The following is an 11,103-nucleotide window of genomic DNA, read 5'->3' as shown; positions in this document are numbered from 1 at the left end:
ATAACTACCAACCAATAATACTCCAGCCACGGTGTCTCGGACGGACCTCAAATGATAAGAGTGGAATATACACTACCACCCGACAGCGTGGAACCTAAATGGTCCACTCCCACCGTGCTAAGGAGATAATCTCAAGTCCTAAACAGGATATCAAAACCACAAAGCATAAATCTCTTTAAGTCCAGAAATCCTAAAAGTATACTAACTCAAAGGTTCCATTCACACAAAATCGACACCTAATTCCTAGAGGCACACAATGACATGTAGGAAACCTACTCTGCAAGCGGGAAAGTGTCATCGCATTTATCTCGTACAAGTTACCCTGGCAGTTAGCTAAACTCCATAGGTCCATACAAATCTCATGCGGCCACTAGTATCCTCTCATACTAACGAGGCATACTATGGAATGCAAGGTCGCAACCATGCGTCTCACTAATCCTATTCTAGCCTGTACAAGCGCTCAAGGCATGGGCAAGAACCAAAACAATTATCTTTTTAGGTTCATTTAATCCCAATTTAGTGTGTAAATGTTATCACTTATTAACCAAACTTACAATGAGTTACCCTGGCAGGCCACTTAGGGCCCTAGCCCCCATTGCAAGCCACTTCCTGACACTACAAGTAGATTACTACCCTAATGCTCATGGAATCATAAATCACCACAGTCCTATACAAGCGACTTTAAATAAAATCCAAAAGATAATCCATAAAAATAATCATCAAATATCCACAATATAAGCATCAAATATCCATAATAAGAATCATCAAATCTCCAAGATAAGAATCATCAAAATCTCCATGAGCATCCAAAAAGTATCCATAGAAAATCATCACCACAAAAGTTCTCTATTGGCAACTGTAGGCATCACTGATAATCATAAGTATCCATTGGTTCTCAATAACCAAAATATATCATCACATCCATTGGCTCTCAACAAGCAACCAATAATATCTCAAACTCATACTGATCGAATACTCCAAAATGGTTGAGCCAAACATGTCACATCATGAAATCATCAAGAATAAATCCACATCATAGTCCCATCATGGAAACTAGAAAATAATCTAAGGATAACTGATCGATGACTCAAAAATGATTAGCTCGAGTATCTCATACACATACATCTCAGCTTCACACCTGAAGACTGATGAACAATAACAAACATTTCATAGAGCATATGAGCACATAACCATGGTTGGGCTTATAAAGATCGAGACCAAATAAGATCAACATGCCAACACATCTCATAACCCCCGAGCCTCTGGTAACAACCTAGGACTGGTCAACACTAGTCAACCCAAAACCCAAAACAAGAAGCATATAGAATACACGATGCAAACACATGTTTTGGTTTACTAAAATCTCATAGTTGAAAAATGTGTGGAGTTTCATTTTCCATTATTCAAGTGTAGGGGTGGAAGTTTCCATTTTCAAGTATACTCAAGTGTCTAAGTTTCATCATTTGACCTACAAGTCAACCCATTTGTTCCCCCGATAGCATTATCCTTCCATTATTAAGAATTACATTCTAAGAATAACTTAAGGATAAACATTTACTCATTAAATTGATCATCATTGCCCTTTAATTAAATTTTTTGCTTTATTTAACTAAGATCCATATTCAAATTGATCAACTCTTCTTATCGTTACTTCAACTTTTCACATAAATCAAGGATCATTAATCGTTAAATTATAAGAGAACCAATTATCAATCTTCAAATAACATATCATAACTTAATTAGAATGATCAATTAAATCCATCAATGAACATAGGCACACCATCCATGACCTATTATCATTCTAATAATTCTTAATTAAGACTTAATTAAATATTATTAAAATTTAAGCCTTTAATTCAATTGTTATCATCATTGACAATCATATAATATCTAAAGTCATAACTCAAGTCAAAAGATTTATCAACTTCAATATAGATAATCTACAATTTCATTAAAATAATTATATCAAATAAATCTCTATTACATAACTTAATTAATAATTAAATCCAATTAATTCTGATTAATTGATTTAATTAATAATTTCACAACCAAACTATCAACCCAATGAGTATTAATTGACTAACAATAATTTTTACGTCAAAGTCAACTTCAATCCAATACACAAATATTAATATTTTAATAATAATAATATTAATAAGTTATTTTGGAAATCTTATCCATAATGACTACATTCATCTTCCTTAACAATTTCATATTAATGATAATTATTTCCTAATTAAATCTCTATTGCATTTAATGATATAGACAACTCATTAATTGATTAAAATCAATTATACTTCAAATCCAAAAATTAATATCTTTTACAATCAATAATCTCCACTAGATTAAATCTAATCGAATTTATTGATAACTATTTACACCATTATTTATTAATAGTTTGTTAGAGCCAAAAAACATTAATAAATAAACTTATCACAACTATATTCCATAAATCCCATTAGCTAACCTTTAAAGTATATCAATAATTTATAATATAATAATTCAAATCATAGTTATGTTATAACAAGGTCAAAACGTATCATTGACCCATTGTCCAATATCAATAAAATTTGAGTCACTTAATTTAAAATCATCTCGTACTATAAAATTACCATCTCTAAATTAAATGTTATTTAATATATATTAAAAAGAAATCCTCCATTCTCTAACAAATCAATATATCTTTTTAATTTAACAAATTATTATTAAATTTATAAACCATACTTATCATTAGTTGTTAACATCTATATGTAATTTTCCAACTTAAGGTATCAACCCCTTTATTAATTCATAATTAATTAAATCAAATAATGGAACCTATGATTCATCAACTCAATTAAGACGACTAAAAATTACCATAATCTAAATCACTTAATTATAATAACAACTTATTAATAATCATAAAACTTGTAATTAATAATAATAATTATTAAAATATATAATAATCCATATCTAATAAAAATTTATATGTGAAAATTGAAATAATTAAAAACGATTTCTCAAATCATCATCTCTTATAAATATTTAATATATATTAAGTAGTGTTTAATATATATTAAATAATATTTAATATATACTAAATAGTACTTAATATAAAACTTATATTAAATGATATACTCATAACAAAAAAGAGCAAGCGATTACAATCGCGGCGGCTCACATGGAAATACGTAGCCGTCGGCTTAGTAAGCCGTCCGGCCTCTGCAACATACTCTGTAGCCATGCACTGCATACGCATTACAGGCGTCATTATAAACCGTGCGACCCACAATTACATGTACTGGTCACCGCCAGAGGTAACAAGGCAAGTGGGGTGCAGTGGGTATAAACCCCGCCCCCACCAAATGACCAATATATATTTTTTTCTTAAAAAGAAAAACGTATTACGAATTGCGATTTCGGATTAATTTTGACTGAGATAAAATATATGATATTCCACTAAATAAATATATATGTATATATATATATATACATATATATATATATGTGTGTGTGTGTGTGTGTGTGTGTGTGTGCGTGTGTGTGTGTGTGTGTGTGTATTGCAGATAAATAATCATGTAGAGAATATATACACGGTTTTAAAAGACTACCATAACTAAGAATATTTGTTTCTCTAATTTTATCCAATTCATCCAATAGGTTTAACTATAAATTTGAAATCACCTTTCTCAATTTAATTCTAATTCGAACTCAAACCCATTTAGATCTAATTTCTCTTTAATTGGATCTAGGGTTTCCTAATGTTTTCTTTGCAACTCTACATATCTAGATTTCGATTCAAATTGCAAATTCATTCATGGAATATAATCAGACACATATAATAGACATGATGAAGACAGGAAGAGAAATAGTGCAAAGAGAATATGCGATTATCACGAGTGCACTTGGACACTGATGCTAATTTTTCCATGCCTTAGAAGTCCATGGAAAATTCCTTCCTTCTCCATCATTCGCAATTCCTCCAAGATCCAAGGTAACTGAATCTTCCAAGTGACTAGAAATGCTAGAAGAAGCATGGAAGCATACAGAAGCATATGAGCATGAAGAAGAATATGAGCTTGTAGCTTGTAGCTTCCGTTAAGCTTCTACTTCAGCTTGTCCAAACACACTAGGAGTGCCTCTATTTAAAGGCCTCTAAGATGCATCTAGAGTGTCTTTAGAAACAACTAGAAGATAAGCATGACAACCAAGCATGGGTCTTCTCCAACCTTCTAGATGAGTCTTAAGGTTTTAGACACCATGTGCTCAAATAAAATGCTAACTTCTAAGTGTAGACAACTTGTGCAAACTTAAAGTGCAAACCCCAGTGTTGTCTACATGACAACTCCCGAAAATTTGCCAACTCCTATGTGAAAAAACATAAAAATTATGCTCATTAATTAATTTAATATTTACTTTACTCTTTCCAATTCAATCAATTTATTTATTAAATCGCATGCACTAACTTTAATAATTCCGCTTTGCAATCTTAATATATTTATATTTTAATCACATGAGATTTAGAATCTTTTATTAATTTAAATATATCTTCCACTTTTTAAATTTCATTTTCCAAAACTTAATTGCTAAAATATTTATTAGCTTTAATAATAATATTATTTAGTCATTTATTTAAAAATGAGCTCCAATAAATATTGTCACATTCCAAAGTTAATATTATAACTTTTATTTTCAAATTTAATTATTTTATTTAATTAATTTTCCAATTAATTAAATAAAATAAATATTAAAATATCATATTAATTTTCCATTTAATTAAACCATTAATTAAATCTTTTAATTAGGCTTAATTAATAGAAAATACATCAAAGACTCTTAAGGTAAAAATATGAAAACCCATCACAACCAAAATACATACAAAATCAAACCAAGGGTTTATATCACGAATTATGTCATCCGACATATTCGGAGGGTACTCAACTTAGATACTTGTCCTAATTTTTCAATTAGAACAAATGGCTTAAAAGGGTTGGAATTTGAACTTGAGAATTTATCTCCCCTCTCTTATCATTGAGATAATGTGATAGGGTACGCTCATCCTGGCAATTCAGGGAAGTCGATATCTAGTACCTGCAACCTGCATAAAAACCATGCATGTATAAGCACAATATATACTAAACTAAACAAGCAATGGCAGGAAGTGGTGCATCGTGTAGATCCTGACTAGCAGGTGACTACGACTCCCTTCCTTAACCACATCGGACACACCATACAAAAGTAAACACACAAAGCAAACACGCACACCATACACATCCAAGTATGGGGTAAGTATTCATGATAAAACACATATGATAATAAATCGTCTAACTAATCATCATTAATAACTGAAAGCAATATAGTAATCATCATGCATATATGAAATATAAAGTCTAAGTGATCTCATCACATAATAAACTGAATCCATAGCACAATATCTGATAATCTCAAAAGAATGTTGCTAACCAACAACATGAAACTAGCTCTAAAAGAGTTCAACAATGTTAGCAAAATGTGAACTAGGGACAGGTACTACATTAGATGTAAACTTTCTATCAATTATATTTTCATATGTGTATGGACAAACCTATTAGATGGATGAATGGGTAAATTTAGAGAACAAGTACCTTTTATGAGAAATTCTTAATTCATCACAAACTGCCCTGTTGCTGCCCCTTGGATAGACCCGAACTCAGTCATTCATAACTTTTTATTGTGATCAAATTTATTCGATCGCTCCAGTAAGAATGGGTACAACTTGGCCCTCTCCAACATATTTCAATTTCAGCCCAATCTAACTGTTCATTAGGGAGATATGGCCGTCATACTGGGACTGTTTTATTCAAGGACAAATATTTTTCCATTTCCGATAACCAAGAGTTCTTTATGCTTAAACTTCACAAAAATAATATATCAAAGTATGGAATGAATTAAAGATATTATTGTAATCTTCCCTTATTAGAATATTATTAATATGCATTAGTTTTATATGGTTTATTATCTAATCTAATTAAATCAAATTTAATTGAGATTAGTTAATAGTAGAAGAAGTGTAATTAATTATTAGTCAATCTATGTAAATGAATTTTTAATGAGAGAAATTAAAAGAAAAGAGATTTTAATATAGTTTATATAGTGGACTTTTTATAATGTATATTAAATACTATTTAATATATATTAAATAATTTAGAGATGGTAATTTTATATTACATTTTTGAAAAGACTTTAATGATAATGGATTAAAATTTAATTGACATGGAGTCATTATTATAACATTACTATAAGTAGAATTGTTATTATTAATACGTTATGTATTATTAGATAACTTGTCGATATATCTTAATGGTGATTAGAGTTAGCCAATGAAGTTTTATGTAAAAGATTTTATAGATCAAGTATTTATAGTTTGCTGAGTTCGTTATTTATTAATGTTTGTAAGGACTAGCAAACTATTAATAAATAATGGTTTGATTAGTTATCAATAAATACAATTGGAGTTAACCTAGTGGAGATTATTTAATGATTAAAGTTTTGTAAAAGATATTAGTTTTTGGTTTGAAGTATGAATGATTTTTAATCAATTAATATTCAATGAGTTGTCAATATAATTATATTATGCGATTGAGATTTATCTTGAAATGACTATCATTAATATGAATTAATTAAGGAAACATTAGTATTCATAAAGAATGATGAATATTAAGATTTTCAATATAGCTTGTTATTAATATTAACAAGTTATTATTATTGAATTATTAATATGATCATTTGAGTATTGAATTATAGTTGACTTTTAACTTACAGAATTCTAGTTAGTTATTAGTCAACTGATATTAATTGGAACGTTGCTATGGTTATGGAACTATTAATTAAATCAATTAATGAGAGTTAATTAGATTTAATTAATAATTAACTTATGTAATGGAGATTTAATTGAAATAATTTTTTTAATGAGATTGTAGAATATTGATATCAAGTTGATAGGTCTTATTCTTATGACTTGAATACCGACTTTAGATATTTTATGGTGAAGACTTAGTAATATATAATTGAGAATTATTAGAATGATAAAAGGTCAAGGATTGTAAACCAATGTTAATTTATCATTCTAATAAGTTATAATCTCTTATTCAAAGAATGATAATTGGTCCTCTTATAATATAATGAATATTGATCTTAAAAAAGTTGAAAGGTTAATCAATTAGAATATGGATCATAGTTAAATATAGAGGACAATTTAATTAAAATTAAATGATGATCAGTTTAGTGAATATTTATCCTTAAGCTATTCTTAGAATGTAATTCTTAATAATGGAAGGATAATGCTATCGGGAAACAATTGGGTTGACTTGTAGGTCAAATGATGAAACTTAAGACACTTGAAGTATACTTGAAATGAAAACTGGAAACCTCTACACTTAACTCATCTATGTGATATTAATAAACTAAACCATGTGTTTGCATTGTGTATTCTATATGCTTCTTGTTTTGGGTTTTGGGTTAACTAGTGTTGACCAGTCCTAGGTTGTTACCAGAGGCTCGAGGGTTATGAGATGTGATGGCATGTTGATTTTATTTGGTCTCAATCTATATAAACCCAACCATGGTTATGTGATCATGTGCTCTATGAAATGTTTGTATTTACTGATTGTTATTGTTCATCAGTCTTCATCTGTGCAGCTGAGATGTATGTGTATGAGACACTTGAGCTAATAATTTTTGAGTCATTGATCAGTTATCCTTGGATTATTTTCCAGTCGCCATGATGGGACTAAAATGTGGATTTATTTCTTGATGATGTCATGTTGTGACATGTTTTGACTCAACCATTTTGAAGTCTTCGATCAGTATAATTTTGATATATTCATTGGTTGCTTGTTGAGAACCAATGGATGTGGTGATTTATTTTGAGATATATTTTGGTTGTTGAGAACCAATGGATATTTATGATTATCAGTGATGCCTTCAGTTACCAATAGAGAACTATTGTGGTCATGATTTTCTATGGATACCTTTTCAGATGCTCATGGAGATTTGATGATTCTTATCTTGGAGATTTGATGATTCTTATTATGGATATTTGATACTTTTATCATGGATATTTGATGATTCTTTTTATGGATTTTCTTTTGGATTTTCTTTACAGTCTCTTGTATAGGACTGTGGTGATTTTATGATTCCATGAGCTTAGGCTAGGTAATCTACTTGTAGTGTCAGGAAGTGGCTTGCAATGGAGGTCGGGGCCCTAAGTGGCTGCCAGGGTAACTCATTGTTAGTTTGGTTAATAAGTGATAACATTTACACACTAAATGGGGATTAAATGAACCTAAAAAGATAATTTTTTTGATGTTCTCGCCCATGCCTTCAGCGCTTGTACAGGCTAGGATGAGAGTAGTGAGAACGCATGGTTGCGATCGTGCATTTCGTAGTATGCCTCGTCAGTATGAGAGGATACTAATGGCCGCATGAGATCTGTATGGACCCGTGGAGTTTAGCTAACTACCAGGATAACTTGTACATGATAAATGCGATGACACTTTCCCACTTGTAGAGTAGGTTTCTTACATGTCATTTTTGTGCCTCTGGGAATTAGATGTCAATTTTGTGTGTGTGTTGGAACCTTTGAGTTAATATACTTTTAGGATTCCTAGACTTTTAGAGATTTATACTTTATGGTTTTGATAGCCTGTTTGGGACTTGAGATTATCTCTTTAGCATGGTGGGAGTGGACCACTTAGGTTCCACGCGGTCAGGTGGTAGTGTATTTTTCACTCTTATCATTTGAGATCCGTATGAGATACTGTGGCTGATACTTTCTTGGTTGGTATTTATCTTCATTCTATTCTTGGAGCATTATAATAGATGATATACTCTATGATGGATGTATTTACTGGTATGTTTCTTATATTGATGATTTGCATATGTTAGATGATGTTATCTTATGCTTTACTTTGCATGTTAGTAGGATGTTTTTAGGAGTGACATTCCTACTATGATATTACCGATGATCTCTTCGGCGCTTTGGAATGTTATGCACAGAGGGATGGCTAGGATCCACGATGATCTAATGATGTTATTTACAGTTGGGAGGAACCGTGCACTTAGTTATTTATGTTTGTGTTATATGGTTATTTTATATGATGGATGTTTACATCTTTTGTGACGATGTATCATGTATGGTTTATGGTTTCTTTATGTTATTGCATCATGGATTAGTATTGGATGATGATGTACTTTATTTACATGGAAATATATTCTCTTAAGATTTTCATACCATGTAACATGTACAGTGGTTGATTGAGCTAAACTAAAATATAATTACAAAAAAGACACTTGTATATTGTTTATGAATATTGGATGTATCATTGTTATTTCATAAGGATGTGATGTTAAATGAATAGTTATGATTAGATGTGATACAATGTTAAGGGATCTTTAAAGAATGTAATCTGTTATGTTATGTTATGTGTACTTTTATTCAAATTGTTTCTATTGCTTCTGTAAGTGTTATGAATGGTTTTACTTTCATGTTTAAAAAAAAAAATTGTTTGGCAAACTTAGTTAAATTCTTTGGATCCCTTGGCAGGGCATTACATGTACCTAGGGGCCCTAAGACTGCTAGGGACCCATTTTGTTGGTTCAAGTGCATCAAAAGGGGTCAGAGGCTAACCTATGACCCCTTTCAATGCATTTCATGACAACATATGTTCCTAGGGCCCCCAAGGCCTCTAGGTACCCATTTGGTTCATTTGAATGGATTGACAGGGGTTAGAGGTTAACCTGTGATCCCTTTGGATGCATTTCATGACAACATATGTCACTAGGGGCCCTAGCACCCCTAGGAACTCATTTGGTTGGTTCAAATGTGTTAAATGGGTTTATAGGTTAGCCTATGACCCCTTTTGATGCATTTCATGACAACATATGTCCCTAGGGGCCCTAGGACCACTAGGGACCAATTTGGTTGGTTCGAATGCATTGAAAGGTGTCATATGTTAGCCTATGACCCCTTTTGATGCATTTTGTGACAAGATATGTTGCTTGGGCCCCTAGGGTCCCTAGGGACCCATTTGGTTTGTTTGAATGCATCGAAAGGGGTCAGAGGTTAACCTATGACCCCTTTTGACACATTTTATGACAACATATGTACCTAGGGGCTCTAGGACCTCTAGGGGGACCCATTTGGTTGGTTGGAATGTGTTGATAGGGGTCGAAGGTTAATCTATGACCCCTTTTGATGTATTTCATGAGAACATATGTCCCTAGGGGACCTAGGACCCCTAGGGATTGATTTGGTTGGTTCTAATGCATAAAAAGGGGTCAAAGTTTAGCCTATGACCCCTTTCGATGCATTTCTTGACAACATATGTCCCTAAGGGCCCTAGGACCCTTAGGGAACCATTTTGTTTGTTCGAATGCATTGAAAGGGGTCATAGGTTAACCTATGATCCCTTTCAATGCATTTCGTGATAGCATATGTATCGAGGGGGTCTAGGACCCCTAAGGGCCGATTTGGTTGGTTTGAATGTGTTGAAAGGGGTCACAGGCTGACCTATGACCCTTTTCGACACATTTTGTGACAATATTATATTTAATAATAATATAATACTATATATTTTAATATAAGAATAATATGTTAATAGATTATATAACAATAATAATCATATATATTACAATATTGTATTTAATAGCAATAATAATCATATATTTTACAATATTATATTTAATAGTAATAATAATCATATATATAACTATATTTAAAATTAATAATAATCATAATAATAATTATATATATTACTACATTATATTTAATAATAATAATCATAATAATTACTATATATAATAATAATATAATATTACTATATATAATAAAAATAAAAATAATCATAATGATATATAATAATAATAATAGTTAATAATAATAATTCCCACACCATCTATAGTTTGGTTTGCCTCCAAAATTTGACAATTTCCCTCCAAAATTAAAATTTCCAAGGTGACCCTTTTCAGGTACACGATTTCATATCAGGTATCTGATTGAGGATCGGATACCCAATATGATATCGGCTACCCAATTAGGCTTGGTATTTACCAAACCTATTTGGTCAACTCAAAGAACATGTTTGG

The sequence above is a fragment of the Cupressus sempervirens genome, chromosome 4 (genome assembly GCF_028749045.1).
Source record: "Cupressus sempervirens isolate cs-2001-9-10 chromosome 4, ASM2874904v1, whole genome shotgun sequence".
In the NCBI taxonomy this organism is placed as follows: domain Eukaryota; kingdom Viridiplantae; phylum Streptophyta; class Pinopsida; order Cupressales; family Cupressaceae; genus Cupressus; species Cupressus sempervirens.
This window is presented reverse-complemented; position numbering follows the sequence as displayed.